The sequence below is a fragment of the Protopterus annectens genome, chromosome 16.part0, assembly GCF_019279795.1.
Source record: "Protopterus annectens isolate FY-2018-M chromosome 16.part0, PAN1.0, whole genome shotgun sequence".
NCBI classification, from domain to species: Eukaryota; Metazoa; Chordata; order Ceratodontiformes; family Protopteridae; genus Protopterus; species Protopterus annectens.
In genome coordinates this window covers 150,627,163-150,647,884 of record NC_056750.1, presented here as the reverse complement: position 1 = coordinate 150,647,884, position 20,722 = coordinate 150,627,163, and positions in this window count along the sequence as shown.

Sequence of the window (20,722 nt, the reverse complement as noted above, 5' to 3'; positions counted from 1 at the left end):
ATGGGACATGCTGGAAACTGTTTTTGTTCCTAAGGAAATGTTTGTTGTTTTATGTCACGTTTTATCCCTTTTCTGAAGTGCAGGGATCATGAGATTATGAATTACTGTTAGATAATTCTGCCAAACTGAAATCTAAGCCAGGAGATTAATAACATATTATATGGAAGCAGAACAGTCACTATATAAAACTAAATGGAAGGATACTTTCAGTTGAAAGACTGAAGATGGAATATGGCAAGTTTTGAAAAAGAAATTGCTTGAATACAAAAAAGAAAATTTAAACATTAGGAGCCAGTCCACAAGGTCAGTAATTTCCGTAATAATAGGATGCCTAATGAAGATGAAAGATAGAAAATTCAAAAATGGAAAAGAGGTGAAACTATAACTTTCAAAACTATAATAAATAAACTGGATATGGAAATTTAAAAAATATATATTGCTCTTAACAGGAAAAAAATATATATGCAAAACATACAAATCAATAAACTGTATATAGATTCTAGGATCTATATTATGCCATTAAAAACTGTGACAGAAGACACCACTCCGTTGACACATATTCAGCGAAATTCACTTCTGCGTTTCACTGAATACTTAAAGGGCAAAGATGTGTTTGGCTAACTACACAATGTTGCCCTTTTCTCTGTGGGGGTGTTGGTTTAGCTAGATTTAGTTCCATTAGGTTGCGGGGCAAGTATTTGTTTTCCCTTTAAATATTCAGCAAATTGCAGAAGTGAATTTCACTGAATACATGTCAACAAAGTCGTGTTTGCTGTCAAGGTCAGTGGCATAATGTAGATCCTAGATTCTAATATTTATTCTCAAACACAACATAGTATACATATATTTAAAATATTATGCAAAACAGTTTGGCCCCACAAAGTTGGTGCTACATTGTGCTTGTAACATCAGATAATGAATTAAAATTAGATTATATTGAAAAAGAACTAAGATAACTGAAACTAAAAAACACACAGGGAGGAATCAGAATTAGTAATAATGACATGAGAATACTTCAGCATGAATTTACTGTGCTTTTGTTTGTTATTCACTAGATCATTTACGTATCGGGCGATTCCTCAAGACTGGAGCCATGCACTTGATAAAATCATCTTTAAGAGAAAGGAGAACAGAACAAGACCAGAACCATATAGGCCAATAAGTTTACTTTCTTGCTGTAGAAAAATGATGTAAAAAGTTGTTTTGGATAGATGATTTTCAGAACTTGAAAGATATGGACTTGAAAACTATATCAACATGCATATTTTGAAAGTAGATATATAACTACCTGTAAAATGATGCTCTATAACAATATAATGGAAGGTAAAATTGAAAAAGGGTGTAGTGATGTAATTTATATTCTTAACTTCAACCTTTGATAGGGCCATAGAGAAATACTGGTCAATAAGTTACTTCAGCTAGGTATTAATATAATCCTGCTAAGATGGAGAGCTGTATGGCTTACAGATAGGGTGTGGCAAGTTTCATACATCAATTAGATATGGAATTCTTGCTAACAGTCAGGGTGTCCCACAGGGCTGTGTCCTAGGCCCCATATTTATTTAAGTTGTATATTTCAGATTTATGCAAATATAGAACACAAGTGAACCAGAACAAAACGGCTACTTCAGTCACTATTTCCACAGAATCAAAATCAGTCCAGGATAAAGCAAACTTCTTCTTTATTCCATAAAACAGAGAACAACGAAATGAGCGCTTTCATGTATTTATAATACGCTTCATCAGATTTCAATGTACATTGAAGCAGCTCAGTTTAAATAGTGTACTACATTCCTTTAATTAATGCAATTAACTTGCTAATTGAAAACACCTATCTCTATCAAGCAGCATAACTGTTTCTTAAAGTCACAATGAATCTATACTTAATCTAATATATCAGTTTGTCTCTATTCTACAATGTTATATATCAAGTATGTATATATATAGATTATTTATATATATATAAAACAACATTGGTCATATTAGATTGAATAGAGTGCAATGAAGTAAAATAAATGAACATTAAAATAGAATAAAACAAAACCAGACAAAAAAGAGAAAGAATAAGATAGTCTAGCTAAAATGTATGCATCAGTAAACCTCAGAGTATTTCTCCACATAACTAGCCCTTAACCCAAGCCAGAAGCCTCATTCACTGACATTCTATTTTGTCTACTTCTTTTATATTTTGCATAACCAATAATATACACATATTAATTCCTGTTTGTCAATAATATAAAAAGTAATAAATAAATCAATAAATATCTAGATAAATAAAAATATATACATATATATATGTATACACATAAGTGTATACATACACATAAATACATACATACATAAAAGGATACCCAGATATAAAAATCAATATATTATTGCAATAAAGTACATAGTGCTCTATGTTGTTCCTTACTGAGATCTATAGCATGGCAGGTCCAAATTGCCCTCTATCTCTTCAGCTTCAGCTTCTTATTGTATATCTTATGAAAATATATTGATACCTGACAGATATGTATATATCAACTCAGAAATGGACCAATAAATATACATACTAGTAAATACATGAATAAATCAATAAACAAATAAATATGTAAATGTATGAATATAAATATAAATAAATAACAATGTATATCAACTAACTATTATTACATAAAGTGCTAAGTGCATATGGGCTAAACCATTGCCAATAGCCCTAAAACCATGTATATATACAATAAAAAATGTTGATAAAATATCTTATATAGATATATATAGAAATACATATTTATAAATATATAAATACCTATATGTATAAAAATAAATATAGATATAAATAAATGTATATATGGAATAAATACATTTATTATATCATAATGCTACAATGTGAATGTGGATGTAGGTCTATATCAAAGGTAAATACGCAAAATATTAAGTTTATTGTGTCATTGATGCTACAATGTTAATATAAATACAATTCATTAGATACCACACCATAAAACTCATAGGAAAACATGTATGTATATAACATCAACCCATAACCACAAATGAGTGAATTTCCTATATATCATCACACATAGTCTACATTGTCCAACATGTGCAAACCAACCTATCTATCCTTTGTACTGATCTTATCTTAACATAGGTCTCATAGGAACATACTGATTTAGACCAGGTGGATAATGTGCTCTCATCCTTAGAATCCAATGTAGTTCCCTTTGTTCAAGGATATTCACTGTCTCTCCTCCATTTCTATCTTTTTCAATTATTTGTAATATCCTAAACCTAAAGCTGTGTGATGTATATTGCTTAATGTGCTTGGCTAGCGCATTGGTTTCATTATTTTTCTTAATGTCATATATGTGATTGTATATTCTCTTTCTGAATTCTCTCTTTGTGAGTCCTATATAGAATGCTGTGCAGCTCTCACATGTTGCTAAGTAGATGACGTTGCAAGTATTACAAGAGGCATAGAAATTGGGTTTAAACTCATATTTCAGAGTTGGATGCATAAACTCCTGGACCCTTGTAATGAACTGACACATATTACACTGATTACATGCAAAAGTTCCTTTGATATTTAATTCTGGAACTAAATGCATCTCTTTCTTATGTGTCTTACATAACAACCTTTTCAGATTTTTGTTATTTCTATAGATAAATCTTGGTGTTTCTCCTACTATTTTTGTTGTTCTCTCATCTACCGTCAATACCGGCCAATGCTGTTCTATAATTTGTGTAATTTTCTTATTGTCATTGGTGTATGTGGTCAAAAACTGCATCCTTTCTTGAAATTTAAAACTTGATCTCTTCCTACCATTATTGTAAAATCTCCAACCACACCTCTCCAATAATGGCCTATCCATATCCTTAAGTATTTGATCTTTTATCTCCCTCACCATTTTCTTATCATATCCCCTTTCCAGGAACAATTGTTCCATTACCTGTGCCTCTGTTATGAGATCTATCTGTCTTTTGCACAGTTTATTAAGTCTAGTAAACTGACTTTTTACTATGCCTCTAAAGACATGCCTGGGATGCATGCTATCATAGCTGAGCAAAGCATTCTTCCAGCAACTTTTCCTATGTATGCTAGATATGATTTTCCCCTCTTCTATCTTTAGATTAAGATCCAGAAAATTAATTTTGGTAGAGGAGGCTTCCATGGTGAATCTTAGGAAACTTGTACTGCTTTCCATATGCTGTAACAAACTGGAGAACTGCTCCCTCGTACCCTCCCATATGATTATGATGTCATCTACAAATCTAGAATATAAAACAATGTTCTTAAACATGTGATGATTGAACAAATGTTCTCTTTCCCACCAATTCACAACCAAGTTAGCGTAGGTGTTAGCGCAGGGTGTGCCCATGGCAACACCCCACTTCTGTAGATAGACATGGTTGGAAAAAGAAAAAACATTATTGGAAAGAACCATATCCAACAGCTGACATATTAGTATGTTCTTATTTCTACTGATTTCGGGATAAAATTGAAGCAACTCCCTGACGCTTTGTATTCCTTGGTCGTTGGGGATACATGTAAAGAGACTTTGTATGTCTAAGGTAATTAACATATGGACCCCAGGTATTAGTTCTACAGCAAGATTATCCAACATTTCTAACAGCTGGTAACTATCTCTTAATATGGTGGGGATCTGGTTCATGATGGGCCTCAAGCTCTTTTCTAAGAATATAGAAATATTCTGCGTGGCCCATCCTTCACCATCTACTATAGGCCTGAGAGGAGGTGGAAGTATTCCTTTATGCATTTTAGGTAGTGCTTTTATATGTGGTATCTGTGGAGATTCTACATTGAAATAGTCATATAATTCCTTGCTAATTTGGCGACACATCAACATGTCGTATACCTCGTCTTTAATTCTATTTAATATTCCAATTAGCAATCTATGTGAAATTTCAGTATATGTGTCTTGATCACTCAACATTAATAACATGGATGCATTGTATTGCTCAGTATCTAGTATCACTATGCCTCCCCCTTTATCAGCGGGTCTAATGATAATCGAGGGTTCTCCTATCAATTCTTGTAGTGACAATCTTTCATCTGTATTCATATTAAAATACATGCATTTCCTATTACCCTGATAGAAAGTCATAAAAACTTTTTTCACACAGCTTAACAAAGCATTCCACATGACTTGGCAATGGAGGGCAATACATACTTTTCCTTTTATAACATAAAACATCATTCTTGTTTACTTGACTATTATTTCCTTCATTGTAAAACATCAATTTTAATGCTAGTTTACGACTAAAGACTCTTATGTCTATCAAAATATCCTGGAGGCAACTGGCTTGGGAGGGCACGAAAGATAAGCCTCTATTGAGAAGGCTAATATCAGAATTACTTAAAACATAGCTAGACAAATTAAAAAATAATGAAGAAGAAGGAAAGTCATTTACTGCCTCTGTCATCGCCGTTGTTGTCCATTCTCTTCCGAGAAAGTTCTTTTCCGTTTGTCCCAACTCCTGGACCTTTCTCTTGATATCACTGGTTTCCTGATGGAATACGGTAAAAAAAGGGGGGCGACTGCATGGCGCTTCAAAATTGCCCCAGTACCTGTGGTATTCAAATCTTGATTCTCTTTATCTGCCTCTTGGTTGGGCAAAGGAGTAGAGGCAGAAGCATGTAGCACTAAATCCGCCACTTCCGGCGGAGTGACAAAGGCACTTTCTGAAGTTCTAGTTTCTTCAACCTGAATCATCGTGGTATTATGTGTCCTAGTCTCTTGTTTATCAGTGCCCTTACTACTGAATGTGGGCTCTCTTTCATTCTGCTTAACTGCATCTTCCTGGTTCATGCGACGTGGCCAGATGAACACGTGACCTTCTGCGAAATCAAAGTGGTCACGCTGAAGTTTACATTGTTTAATTGATTGCAATCTATTGCTGTAGGCTTCAATTTGGATATAGAGAGCATCTAATTTACTCATGCAGAATTCATTGTTAAATATCTCACAGATTTCATGGTTGATTTTATTCGCACTGGTTATCAAATCCTGCTCAATAGGCATGAAGTGTTCTATTAATAACTGCATGTATTGCCGGCTTGTATTCAGATTGATCTCCTGCCATTTCCTTAACAGTTCTGGCTGGCTATCGCCATAAGTTGGCATACATAGGACCCTCATGCCTCTTGGTATGATGTTAAAGTGTAATGACGCTTCAAGATGCTTGCGTTGCCAATTATAACGTTGTATTTTATATAGAGTATTCTCTAGTTGTTTGTATAGCGTATTAAATAAGTCCATATTACAGTTACCTTGCTCCGTGTGGGATGTTGATACTCTCCCAAAATCCAGACTCAATAAAGGGTTCGAACCACTGTTGACAATATTAGACCACCTTTTGGCACCAGCCCTCGACTCCGGATTATAATCTAACTCAATGGTAGAGTGAGCCATTTCGTCAGGTGAGACGGTTAGAGAATATGCAGCAAAAAAACAGAAAAGCCGTTCACCTGAACCTGGAACACTTGTCACGAACCAGAAAAATGCAAATATAGAACACAAGTGAACCAGAACAAAACGGCTACTTCAGTCACTATTTCCACAGAATCAAAATCAGTCCAGGATAAAGCAAACTTCTTCTTTATTCCATAAAACAGAGAACAACGAAATGAGCGCTTTCACGTATTTATAATACGCTTCATCAGATTTCAATGTACATTGAAGCAGCTCAGTTTAAATAGTGTACTACATTCCTTTAATTAATGCAATTAACTTGCTAATTGAAAACACCTATCTCTATCAAGCAGCATAACTGTTTCTTAAAGTCACAATGAATCTATACTTAATCTAATATATCAGTTTGTCTCTATTCTACAATGTTATATATCAAGTATGTATATATATAGATTATTTATATATATATAAAACAACATTGGTCATATTAGATTGAATAGAGTGCAATGAAGTAAAATAAATGAACATTAAAATAGAATAAAACAAAACCAGACAAAAAAGAGAAAGAATAAGATAGTCTAGCTAAAATTTCACATAAACCCCCCCAAATTTTCCCCCCCCTTTTAATTTCCCCTTTTTTAAAAAATTCAAATTAATTTTTTAATAATAAAAAATATAAAAATAAAAATAAAATTAAAATAAAAAAAAAAAATAAAAAAAAAAATAAAAATCCCAAATATAAAAAATAATATTTATTGCAAAAAAAATCTTATGGTTTCCATGGTCTATCTCAGGTCCCTTCCCTTATTCTTATTTTATTGATACTTAAAAATTATTATACCCCAAAAATTAAAAAACAAAAAAAAAATAAAAAAAAATAATAATAAATAAAAAAAAATAAATATTTAAAAAAATAAATTAAAAAAAACAATATATAAAATTTTTATTTAAACAATGCAAAGGGCTAAACCATTATAAAAAAAAAATATATAAAAAATTTTAAAAACTTTATAATATATAAAAAATTATAAAAAAATAATAAAATAAAAATATAAAAATAAAATTTAAAAAAAATAAAAAAATTTTTAATTTAAATTAAAAAAATTTTTTTTGGAAAAATTAAATTTTTAAAAAAACCCCTTTCCCAAAAAAAAATAAAAAAAAAATAAAAAAAAATTATTTTTAAAAACTAAAATTTTTCCCTTTTAACCCCCTTTCCCTTTTCCCACTATCTTTTCTTTTAAAAAAATTTTTAAAATAGGCCCCGGGGGGGCCCTTTTAAGATTTTTTTTTCTTTTTCTTTTTTAATTTTTTTTAAATTTTTTTTTTGTTTTGGTTTATTTTTTTTAAAATTTTTTTTTTAAATTTTTTTGTTTTTTTGGATCCCATTAAACGGGTTAGAGGGCTTAAATTTAAAAAAAAAAAAAATTGGGTTTATTAAAATTTTTTCCAAAAAACCCCTTTTTAAAAATTTTTAAAAAAACTTGAATAAATTTTTAAAATTTTTTTCTTTTTTTTAAAAAAATTTTAGATTTTTGTTTTTCTTAATAAAATTTTTGTTTTTCCCAAAAATTTTTTTTTTCCCTCTTCATTTTTTTTTTTATTTTTAATTTTTTTTTTATTTTTTAAAAATTTAAAACTACCTTTTTTTTAAAACACCCTAAAATGTTCCCAACTAAAATTTCTTAAACCTTTTTTTTTATTTAAACCCTTTTTTCCCTTCCCTCCAAAAAATTTTTTCTTTTGGTTTAAACTTTTCTTCTTTTAAATTTAACTTAAACTCCTTTTTTAAAAATTTTTTTTAAATTTTTTTTAAAACTTTTTTTTTTGGTGAAAATTTTTTTAAAATTTAAAATTATTTTGGGAAATTTTCCCTGTAATCTTTTAAAGCTTTTCAATTTAAAAAAAATTCCCCCTATATTAATTTCTTAAAAATTAAAAAATTTCGGGTTAAAATTCCCCCCCCAAAACGGGGAAAAAATTTTTGGCCCAAAAACTTTTAAATTTTAAAAAAAAAATTGGAACCCCCGGTTTTTTTTTTTTTTTTAAAAAAATTAACCCCCTTTTTTTGCGGGTTTAAAAAAATTTTTTTAATAAAATTTTTTTTGGTTTTTTTTTTTGGGGCCCCCCTTTTTTTTTCCCGGGGAAAAAGAAATATTTTGGCCCCTTTAATCTTATAGGTGGAAAGGGGGGGAAAATTCCTTTATGCATTTTTTTCTTTTAATTGGTACTGTGGGAAACTCTTAAAAATTTATTAATTCCTTGCAATTTGGAAATCAAATGTGTTTTCCTTTTTTCATTTTAAAACCAATTGAAACATTGAAAATTTTAGTATTGTTCTTATCCTCCTTAAAAACAGGTCATTTTATTCCAGTTTTTATCATTGTCCCCTTTATCGGGGTCAATAAATCAGGGTTTCCTATAACTTTTATGAAATCTTTACTTTTCAATTAAAAAAGCATTTTCCATTACCCTGAAAGCATAAAAACTTTTTAAACTTTAAAAACATTCCCTACTTGGCAATAGGGGAAACATATTTTCCCTTTTTTAAAAATAAAACTCTTTTGTTTATTAATTTTTTCCTTAGAAAAAATTTTTAAGAGAGATAAAAACTCTTAGCTATCAAAATTCCTACAACTGGCTTAAGAAAAAAAGTTTTTAAAGGGTTTCAGTTTTTCATCTGAAAATTTTGGGAAAAAAGGGGTTTTTTTGATTTGTTTCCTTTTTCCAAAAGCTTTTCCCTTTTCCCAATCCGGGCCTTTTTTAATCCTGGTTTCCTATGGGGGGGCAGATGGGCCCAAAAATTTCCCCATCCGGGATTCTCACCTTTTTCTGTTTGGTTCAAAGGGGTAAGGGGAAATGTGCCTAAAAACCCCCTTCGGGGAAAAAAAAATTTTGGTTTTTTTCTTCCCTAATCATCTTTTATGGCCTGCCGTTTTTTTAGTGCCCCTTCTCTAATTGGGGTTTTTCACGCTTAATACTTTGGTTTGGGTGGCCCAAAAAACCCTGCCCTTTTAAATAAAGGGCACCCAATTTACTTGAATTATTGAATCTAGTTAGGTTAAATTTATTGAGGAAACAATTTCTCATGCAGAATTTTTTAAAAACTCAAGATTTCGGTTGATTTTATTGACTTTTCAAATCCTTAAAGGTGGTGCTATTAAAAATGCATTATTGCCCCTTTTTTCGTTGATTTGATTTCCCTTTAAATTCGGTGGCATATAATTGGTAATAGGACCCCCTGTTGGGATGTTTAAATTTAAGGGCCCTTAAGTCTTGCGTTGAATTATAAAATTTTTTAAATAAAATTTTTTTTTTAACTTTAAATAAGCCAATTTGACCGCCCGGTTGGGGGTTTATATCTCCCAAAAAAGATCAAAAAAGGGTTGAAACGTTGAAATATTAGAACCGGAAGCCCTCACCGGGAAAATTTAACCTGAGAAGATTTTTCATAAGGGAAAAATTTACAAAAAAAAAAAGCCTTCACCTCCGGGAAAATTTTAGCCAAAAAGCAAATTAAAAAAAATAACCCGAACAAAAATACTTTCACTATTTAAGTCAAAATCAGTCCCTAAAACAAAAATTTTTTTTATTCCTAAAACAAAAAAGAAAAACTTTCCTATTTTTAAAACCTTCTCTTTCAAGACATTAACGTTTTAAAAGTACAATTCCCTTTTTTAATCAATTAATTGCTAAATTAAAAAAATTTTATCAAAGGTAATGTTTTTAAATAAATAAATTTTATTTAAATTTAAAACATTTGTCCTTTTTTAAATGAATTTCAAGAGTAATAATGAATTTAATATAAAAAACAACAGGAAAATTTTGATTGAAAGATGCAAAAAGTAAAATAAATAAAATTAAAATAGAAAAAAAAAACCAGACAAAAAAAGAATAAATGTCTACTTTATTCATAAAACCCAATATTTTCCCCATAATACCCTTAAAAAAAGTATTTAATAATTTTATTTTTCTATTTTTAATTTTCATAAAATAATATACACAATTTAAGTTTTTAAAAATAAAAATAATAAATAAATAATAAATACAGATAAAAAAAAATATATCATAATATAATTTAATTTTCCTAAAAATAACATACATAAAAAGGTCCCCAAAAAAAATCTAATTATTGTAAACTATGCCCATTTGTTCCTTACGAGATTATACATAGGCCAAATTTCTCTTTTGTTATTTTTGATATTTTTTAAAAAATTATATGAAATAAATTTTAAAAAATTAAAAAATAAAAATAATACTATAAAAAAAATAATAAATCAATCAAAAAATTGAAAAAAAAAAAATATAAATAAATAAAATGTTAAAAATAATTTATTAATAAATGAATCATTTAAAATTAATACCTAAAAAAGTATAATAAATAAAAATTTATAAAATATTTTAAAAATAATTAAAAAAATTTAAAATTTAAAAAAATTTAGTATAAAATAAATAAATATAAAAAAATGTTATGGGTAAATAAAATTTTTTTTTAAACATATCACAATTAATTGGAAGGGTTTATAAATAAAAAAAAAAATTTTTTTTTGATTTCTAAATTTAAAAAAATAAATTCATTGTCCAACCCTAAAACCTAAAAACTGTATGATTAACTAACCCCTAACCCAAAAAGGAATTTTTATTAACCAATGTTTAAATTTCCAACTTGGAAACCAATATTTCCTTTGTCAATTTAAAATGGGCTCTCATCTATTTCCATTAATTCCTACCTTTAAACCTGTAGTTCCCCTTTTTTCGGTACATGTTTCCTATTTTTCTTTTCAATTTTTGTAAAATCCCCCTAAACTTGTGATTATATTGAATGTGTGGGGCCATTGGGTTTATTTTTTTCTTAAGTATAAGGATTGAATTTTTTTAACTCTTTTTGGGGTTTTAAAAAAGCTTACTCTACTTTTTAATGAACTTTCAATATTACAAGACATGAAATTTTTAAATTATTTTGATTATGCATCTCCCCCCTTGTTAAATACACTTTAATGATTCATGAAAATTCCTTTTTTTTTTCTAAATAAATTTCTTTCTTAGGGCTTTCCAACCCTTTTTAATTTTTGTTATTTTTAAAAAATTTTTGGTGTTTTTCAATTTTTTTTTCTTCTTATAAACCCCAAACTTTCTAAATTTTGTAATTTTTTTACTTTTATTTGGCAAAACTATCCTTTTTGAAATTTAAACTTACTTTCCTACCCTTTTTTTTCCAAACATTCCAATAATGGCCTTCCCTATCCCTTGTTTTGACTTTTTTCCCTACCCTTTTTTACTATCCCCCTTTAGGAAAAATTTTTCCTTTGTGCCTCTTCATGGACCTTCTTTTGCACTTTATTATCTAGAAATGATTTTTCTTCCTCTAAAAAAGCCGGGAAAAATTAGGAGCAAAAAATTTTTAGAACTTTTCCCTTTATGCTAAATGATTTTTCCCCCCTTCTTTTGATTAAGATGAAAAATTAATTTTAGAACCCCCGGGGTTTTTAAAAATTTTATGTTTCCCAAAGCTTCAAAAAATTTCCCCTATGTTAGGGTGTCATCACAAACTGAAATAAAAAAATGTTTTAAAAATATTGAAAAAACCTTTTTCCCCCAATTACAAAAGTTTTTTTTGGGGATGGCAACCCCCCTTTGTAAAAACTGGTTGGGAAAAAAAATTTAAAGAACCTATCCAAATACATATTAAGGTTTTATTTTTACGAAGGGGTAAAAAACAATTTGCTTTTTTTTTCCTTTTGTTTGGGGGTCTGTAAAAAGGCTTTGTTTCTAAGGAATTAAATATCCCCGGAATTCTCACAAAATTTTCCAAACTAAAGTGGAATATTCCCTTAAAATTGGGGGGCTTTATATGGGTCGTTTTTCTAAGAAATAGAAATATTTTGGGATTTCCCCCCATCACATGGCCTAAAGGGGGGGGGAATATTTTTATCTTTTTGGATCTTTTAATTGGGATTGTGGGTTTACATTAAATATAATAAACCTTGTAATTTTCCCCAAACAAATTCTATCCTCCTTTAAACTTTTTAAAATTAATTAGTCTTTAAATTTTTTAGTGCATCCTCAACATTAATAAATATGCATTTATTCCGATTTGAATATTCCCCCCCCCTTTTCAGCTTAAAAACATTTCCCACAAACTTGATGAAAAAATTTTATCTTTTCTTTAAAATAACATTTCCTTTACCCCCATAAAATTCATAAAACTTTTTTAACCCGTTAAAAAAGACCAAGACTTAAAGGGGTCAAAATCTTTTCCCAAACAAAAAACTTTTGATTTTATTATTTCCCTTAAAAACATAATTTTTAAAATTTTTTAAAATTTTTTTTTAAAAAATTTTAGGGTTGGCTTGGGGGGCCCGGTGCCTCTTTGAGAAGGTTTCGTTTTAAAAAATCTGACTTAAAAAAAATGGGAAGGAAAGAATGCTTTGGGCCTTTTTTCCATTCCTTGAAAATTTTTTTCCTTTTAATCCCGGCCTTTTTTGCAGGTTTTGAGGAAACGGGAAAAAGGGCCCCGCGGGCCCAAAAATTGCCCCAGTACCTGTGGTATTCAAATCTTGATTCTCTTTATCTGCCTCTTGGTTGGGCAAAGGAGTAGAGGCAGAAGCATGTAGCACTAAATCCGCCACTTCCGGCGGAGTGACAAAGGCACTATCTGAAGTTCTAGTTTCTTCAACCTGAATCATCGTGGTATTATGTGTCCTAGTCTCTTGTTTATCAGTGCCCTTACTACTGAATGTGGGCTCTCTTTCATTCTGCTTAACTGCATCTTCCTGGTTCATGCGACGTGGCCAGATGAACACGTGACCTTCTGCGAAATCAAAGTGGTCACGCTGAAGTTTACGTTGTTTAATTGATTGCAATCTATTGCTGTAGGCTTCAATTTGGATATAGAGAGCGTCTAATTTACCCATGCAGAATTCATTGTTAAATGTCTCACAGATTTCATGGTTGATTTTATTCGCACTGGTTATCAAATCCTGCTCAATAGGCATGAAGTGTTCTATTAATAACTGCATGTATTGCCGGCTTGTATTCAGATTGATCTCCTGCCATTTCCTTAACAGTTCTGGCTGGCTATCGCCATAAGTTGGCATACATAGGACCCTCATGCCTCTCGGTATGATGTTAAAGTGTAATGACGCTTCAAGATGCTTGGGTTGCCAATTATAACGTTGTATTTTATATAGAGTATTCTCTAGTTGTTTGTATAGCGTATTAAATAAGTCCATATTACAGTTACCTTGCTCCATGTGGGATGTTGATACTCTCCCAAAATCCAGACTCAATAAAGGGTTCGAACCACTGTTGACAATATTAGACCACCTTTTGGCACCAGCCCTCGACTCCGGATTATAATCTAACTCAATGGTAGAGTGAGCCATTTCGTCAGGTGAGACGGTTAGAGAATATGCAGCAAAAAAACAGAAAAGCCGTTCACCTGAACCTGGAACACTTGTCACGAACCAGAAAAATGCAAATATAGAACACAAGTGAACCAGAACAAAACGGCTACTTTAGTCACTATTTCCACAGAATCAAAATCAGTCCAGGATAAAGCAAACTTCTTCTTTATTCCATAAAACAGAGAACAACGAAATGAGCGCTTTCACGTATTTATAATACGCTTCATCAGATTTCAATGTACATTGAAGCAGCTCAGTTTAAATAGTGTACTACATTCCTTTAATTAATGCAATTAACTTGCTAATTGAATTTACGTATCGGGCGATTCCTCAAGACTGGAGCCATGCACTTGTTAAAATCATCTTTAAGAAAAAGGAGAATAGAACAAGACCAGAATCATATAGACCAATGAGTTTGCTTTCTTGCTGTAGAAAAATTATGTAAAAAGTTGTTTTGGATGGATGATTTTCAGAACTGGAAATATTTGGACTTGAAAACTATATCAGCATGCATATGTTGAAAGTAGATATATAACTACCTGTAAAATGATGCTCTATAACAATATAATGGAAGGTAAAATTGAAAAAGGGTGTAGTGATGTAATTTATATTCTTAACTTCAACCTTTGATAGGGCCATAGAGAAATACTGGTCAATAAGTTACTTCTGCTAGGTATTAATATAATCCTGCTAAGATGGAGAGCTGTATGGCTTACAGATAGGGTGTGGCAAGTTTCATACATCAATTAGATATGGAATTCTTGCTAACAGTCAGGGTGTCCCACAGGGCTGTGTCCTAGGCCCCATATTTATTTAAGTTGTATATTTCAGATTTATCTTTTACATATGAGGTGTTCTACAGTCTGCATGCAAATGAATAAAAAATGGGCAAACTGATGAAGTGTTACAGCAAGGGCATCTCTGCAAACGAACTTGACTAAATCGATCAGTCAAGCACATGAGACTAATATGCTGATAATACATCAGAAATGAAGCATATGAGATTTGGGAGACATATAATGAAGGGCCGGTATATCTAATACAGCACATAGAGATTGAAACTGTACAATCATTTAAGGACACAAGTAGATCCAGCTTTTCAAGTCATATCAACTAGTTGGTTAATAATAGTTGTAAAACTGTAGGGTGTATAAGAAGATTTATAAAGCCTAAAAAGTCAGAAATGATGAAACTGCTGTTTGTAATTTATGTCAGACCTAAACTACAGCATGGAAAATAATATGGAAACCTTATAAGAAAATTAGCATGAGTAAGCTGAAAAGAGTACAGCAGAAATATACCAATGGCATCCACAGATGTGAAATTTTAAGTTATTATGATAATTTAAAATACCTGAACTTTTACAGTGTCTGATATAGATATTTAAGAGGAAACTTTATTCAGATAAATAGGGTATTTAGAGTCAACTAACTCTGGGAATGTTTGGGGTTATCAAAAGGTAGTAGCGAATCATCAGAAACCCGGTTAGTACAGTGTCATACATACAGAGAGACACAGCCATAAAGTACGAGGATTTGCAGGCAGAAATGAGGGCAATGTGGAAGAAGGATACCCAGACAGTTCTAATAGTAGTGGGAGTAATATGTCTTATAAAAAAGAATTTGCAATCATACTTAGATAAGTTCCATATGAATTGCAGAATGAGTCATTACTGGGCACATTGTGGGTGTTGCGAAGAGCACTTCTGGCTATCATCAAAGACTGAAACAATACAAATTTCATGAACTTGAATCATACTTTGACTTAGGAATGGGTCCATTCCCATCATGGCATTACGAGCCCAAAAGACTTGGAGAAATTGAAAAAAAAAAAAAGATACATAGGAATTAGTTTATTATTCCCTTTGTGAAAGCTCACATCCTGCTAGTTACATTATAGACAGCACCCCCCCCCCTAAATGTAGACCCAGTGGTATGTGATCTGTGTGCTCATGTTGATAGAAATCTGAACTTTGACTATCATGTATCCACAGTAGTAAGGAAATCCTTCTATGTGGCACATCTTATAAGTAAAGGCATTAAATCTAGATCTAAGGATGTTATAATTCCATTATACTCATCCCTCATCAGACCAATAATTGAGTAAAATGCTCCCTTTGCATGTACCTCACCAAACAACTGCAACAATTGGACAGATCGCAGGGGTTTCTCACAGGAAATTACAGGGAACACAAAACAAGTCTTACATGGAAAGACTGAAAGCCCTGTCACTGTATTTTGTCTCCAACAGGTTGCTCAGGGATGACCTATGCCTGGATTACAGGGCAGTCTTTGACTTGGCCTAGATGGAAATGTTACATATTTGTAAATCAAACTGCAGGAAGGTCAGTCTCTCCAGGGATCTTAACCTAGCCACTGACATAAACAGGTCATGCTGGAGAGATAGATGCATCTCCCTGAGACAACCACTTCATTGGAACAAGTTTCCAGTTTATGTGAAACAGTGCCTCTCCCTGACCCTGTTCAAGTGCAACATAGTTCAATGGATGGGTGACCACAGATTCACTCCTGGGGTGGTGTCCATGTCCCTTCTGGACATAAGATGTCTGTATTAACTATTATAAACTCTTACCTGTGTGAACTTCATTCATCTAACCACCGACAATTGGGGCAACTCAGGATAATTATGGGTATACTTGTAAGGGCTCTATGGCTATTAGCCTAGTAACCTCCTATGAACCTATGAACCTATGAGAGATGCACTTATTAGTTTTCTGAGATAGTAGCAAATGCATGGAATAGACTACCAAATTAGATTAAAGCAAGCACTGGTTTCAATATTTTAAGAAATACTTTGACACAGTATGAGAATGAATGTTATGGTATATTGGCAAGCAAGAAGGGCATTATTACCCACTCCTGAAAAATTTGTATGTGAGTCTTCCTTCTCCTTTAGTGCTTACAATTTGAAGAAAAGCAAGAAATAATTATGCAAAGTCTCATAATTCAAAAATAGCACTTATCAAGAATACAAATTAACAAGTACTTTCTCTCAAAGAATTAAACTAAAACAAAATTCACTTCTTTTAGACAATTAATAAATAATTGGATTTGCAACACTATTTTGGGTTAAGCTAATAAATCACATACAGTACAGTGATTATGTTAATAAATATACAATAAAGGTGGGATAGTGAGTTTACACTGAGCAGCAGACCTGAACATGCATAAAATATGTTGCATGAGCAAATAACACATATTTCCAATGACCAACTTTGGTAGACAAAGTTGGGCTTTTCGAGCATCAATTGGCCAAGTCTCAAGATGTCCAGGATCCATGCACTGCCACTAGAAATCATTATTGGCAAGATGTACTAGCTATGATGCACACACACATATATATATATATATATATATATATATATATATATATACTATATCTATATCTAATCTATCTGTATCTCTCTCTCTCTCTCTCTCTACATATATATATATATATATATATATATATATAGGTAGAACCATATATATATATATCTATATATATATATATATATATATCTATATATAGATATATATATATATATATATATATATATATATATATATGTGTGTGTGTGTGTGTGTGTGTGTGTGTGTGTGTGTGTGTGTGTGTGTGTGTGTGTGTGTGTGTATATGTGTATATATATGTATGGGTCTACTACTAATGCATGAAAACCCATTTACCTGTCTGTCTGAAGACTAAGATGACGTTGCTACAACTGTATTTCAAAGAACACTCGGATCACCAATAAGAAACTCCAGGTAAGTAACCACTTGTCCGCACCACAAAAAAAAAAAAAAAAAAAACGAACCAATTTAAACAAACACATGTGGGGGACTGCACCCACCCCTCAACTAAATATACCGACTTTGAAACTTTGAGATCACACTACAGTGGAGAAAGGGGCAAAGTTCACTAAAGTGGCTAAGTGGTTACTTACCTGGGGTTCCTTATTGGTGATCTGAGTGTCCATTAAAATGCAGCTTCGTTGATGTTGTCTTGCTCGTCAGAGATTCGGATAAGTGGGATTTCATTCATTAGAAGTAGACCCGAACCACATGATCAAAGTTTTGAAACTTCAAAAGTTCTGAATGGAGATTGTGGTACAGAAAAGAAAGGGAAATATGCCCTTTTCCGCAATGTAGTGTGACATTATTTAATTAGCAGGGGGTGTGGAGGGTGCAGGGGAGCTTGCCCCCTGCAAAAAAGTTAAAAACAGAAATTTTTTGTTTTGATAATCTGACATACATCCATATACATATATATGAGTGTAGTGAGGGGCTTAACCCCCCCGCAACAGACAACTTTTTGTTTTTCAGAGAGTTTTTTTGGGATCACAGTTCAATGAATCCCATCATTGGTTTGATGCTCATGTAAGTATAGTGGATTCATTTTTTATTAGGCAAATCAATAGAAACAGCTAGTCCAGAAAAGTAATTAGAGTAGAGGACTAAGGCTTTGGGCTGTTAATGGGCTACTTCCTGAAAACCAGTCTGCCTAACTATGTCACTTTAAGCAAGTTACTTAACCAGGGTGAGTCTGAGAATTGGACACGTAGTATTGCTCTGTCATAGTTAACAAATACAGATAAGAGACACCACATGACAAGAGTTAGTACCATAGTCTTATAGTACAGTCTTGTAGGGTCTGTATGCAAAGATAAAACCTTTCCTTACAACAATTAAAAGCTATAGAGATGGGACTGTTGGTACCTATGACTGTCAATTTTTCACTATGGCATATTCATTTCACTGCAACTAGCAGTGTCTGTATTTGTGTGCATGTTTGTGAGAATGTGTTTGTGTGTGTCTGAGTGTATGTCACTGTATATGTGTTCGTGTTCATGTGTGTGTGTGTGTGTGTGTGTGTGTGTGTGTGTGTGTGTGTGTGTGTGTGTGTGTGTGCGTGTGTGTGTGTGTGTGTGTGTGTGTGTGTGTGTGTGTGTGTGTGTGTGTGTGTGTGTGTGTGTGTGTGTGTGTGTTACTTATGCGTGCCTGTTTGAGTGATTGCACGGGGGTTATATGAGTGTGTCTGTGTGTGAGAGAGACAGAGAGAGTCAGAAACTAAAACCTGTGAAATAACTGAAGTCTAGCATACAGTTATTGCAGTCACATAGACAGTGTCCATCATAGACTAGTACAGGGAAACTGTTAAACACTTTGTTTGGTTAAAAAAAAGAAAGAGTGAATGAAGCATTTAATATTTTAAAGATCTTTGCACTTCGAGCTGCTGTTCTGTGCAACCACTGACTGTTGTTAGCATGACACTAGAGCTTAACAGTCATGAGGGATGCTTAACAACCAGGATTATGATCAGGTCTACAATCATAACCAGCTTATTATGTACTCAAGGAGTAGATGCCAAGAAAGTCACCTCAAGGCCAAAGCCTGAAAGGTGAATTTTGTCATACATGTCGAGCACAAAAAGGTGATTCTGATCAGACAGACCCAATCATAATTCTTTCTAATGAATGTAGCTTTATCTGCTCTGTGAACTATTAAGTACAGAAAAAGAAAGTATAGGTGCAAAGCGTTTGGCTGGCTTTCAAAGACTGACAGCACACAGAGAGAAACTGCCTCTCTGTAGAACTAGTAACTTAAAACCTGTTACATACTTCATTCTGACATACTTTTGCTGGGATTCATGAATGTCTACACATCACACTAAGCCCATTTGCATGACAAACAGTGATGGACAAGTTGTTTGGTATTCAGCAAAGAGCATATGCTGCACTCAGCTGTTAAACAAGGGGTAGTAGGCAAATATGCTAATAAGTGAATAAAGAGTTGAACTTCACACTAATGAAAAAAATAATTATGGTGGAATGATACAGTAATGTATAAAATGAGCACCTACATGGCACTCTGGCTTTAGCTCTGAATTCTAAGACATGCTGGAATACAGCAACAAGGCAATTTTAAAAATGCTAGGGGTTGCTGCAGCCATTATAAATCTATGTACAACAGGCTTTAATACAAGCTACTGCAGCCTCCAGACCATGGCCTAGAAGGAGCAGGGTGTTCATGGAATACATGAAATAGAAATAATAGATTGTTACAGGGTGGACAGGGATTCTATAAAACAAATATTGAACATTTGCTATCCTCACCTGAGGCCCAGTCGGAATTGTGGAGAATCTATCACAATAGAAACTAAGGTCTGTGTGGCATTATGTTTAGGATGTCATAGGCTTCTGCCTCAGGAATACTCCACAAGTTTCTCAATGTAATGCTGCAGCATGTGGAGAAGTATATCTGATTTCTAGATCTAATTCTAAAGACCGACTGCCACATCACAGACGTTCAAAATCCAGAGATGAAAATAACGAAATCTCAGAAACCTGAATGGTGATTTTTATCAGGATAAGTAAATACGTGGCCAACTATTAATGAAACTCAGACCGAGGTAAGTAACCCCCCCCAACTAAGTGTACCAACTCTGGGATTGTACTACAGTGGAGAACAGGGCATGTTGGCCAAGGGTTTTCTTATCCTAGTAAACAGTCGCTGCTCGGGTTTCTGAAATTTCATTATTTTCCTCTTGGCATTTTGAAAGTCAGTGATGTGGCAGATGGTCTTTAGAAGCAGACCCCTGATTTCCACATATCTCAGAGGAGGCAACTACTGCCCTTCAAAACTGCTGTGCCACTGCACATTTTTGCCAAGTTTTTGGAGCCATAGTCTGTACCTACAGTTATTAATTAATTTATGTATTTATTTATTTATTTGACATTTGTTAACCGGGAATAATTCTGACTGGGCATGGGCCCATTTTCAGCAGAGGTCCAAGAAGAAAAGTTCCAACGCACAAAAAGAACATCAGGTGAAATAAATGCCTGTACCTGGTGAACTGGGACGGAGGAAAATAAACTGAAAAAGCTGTCAATCTACCACCTGTCAGGCAGTCTGT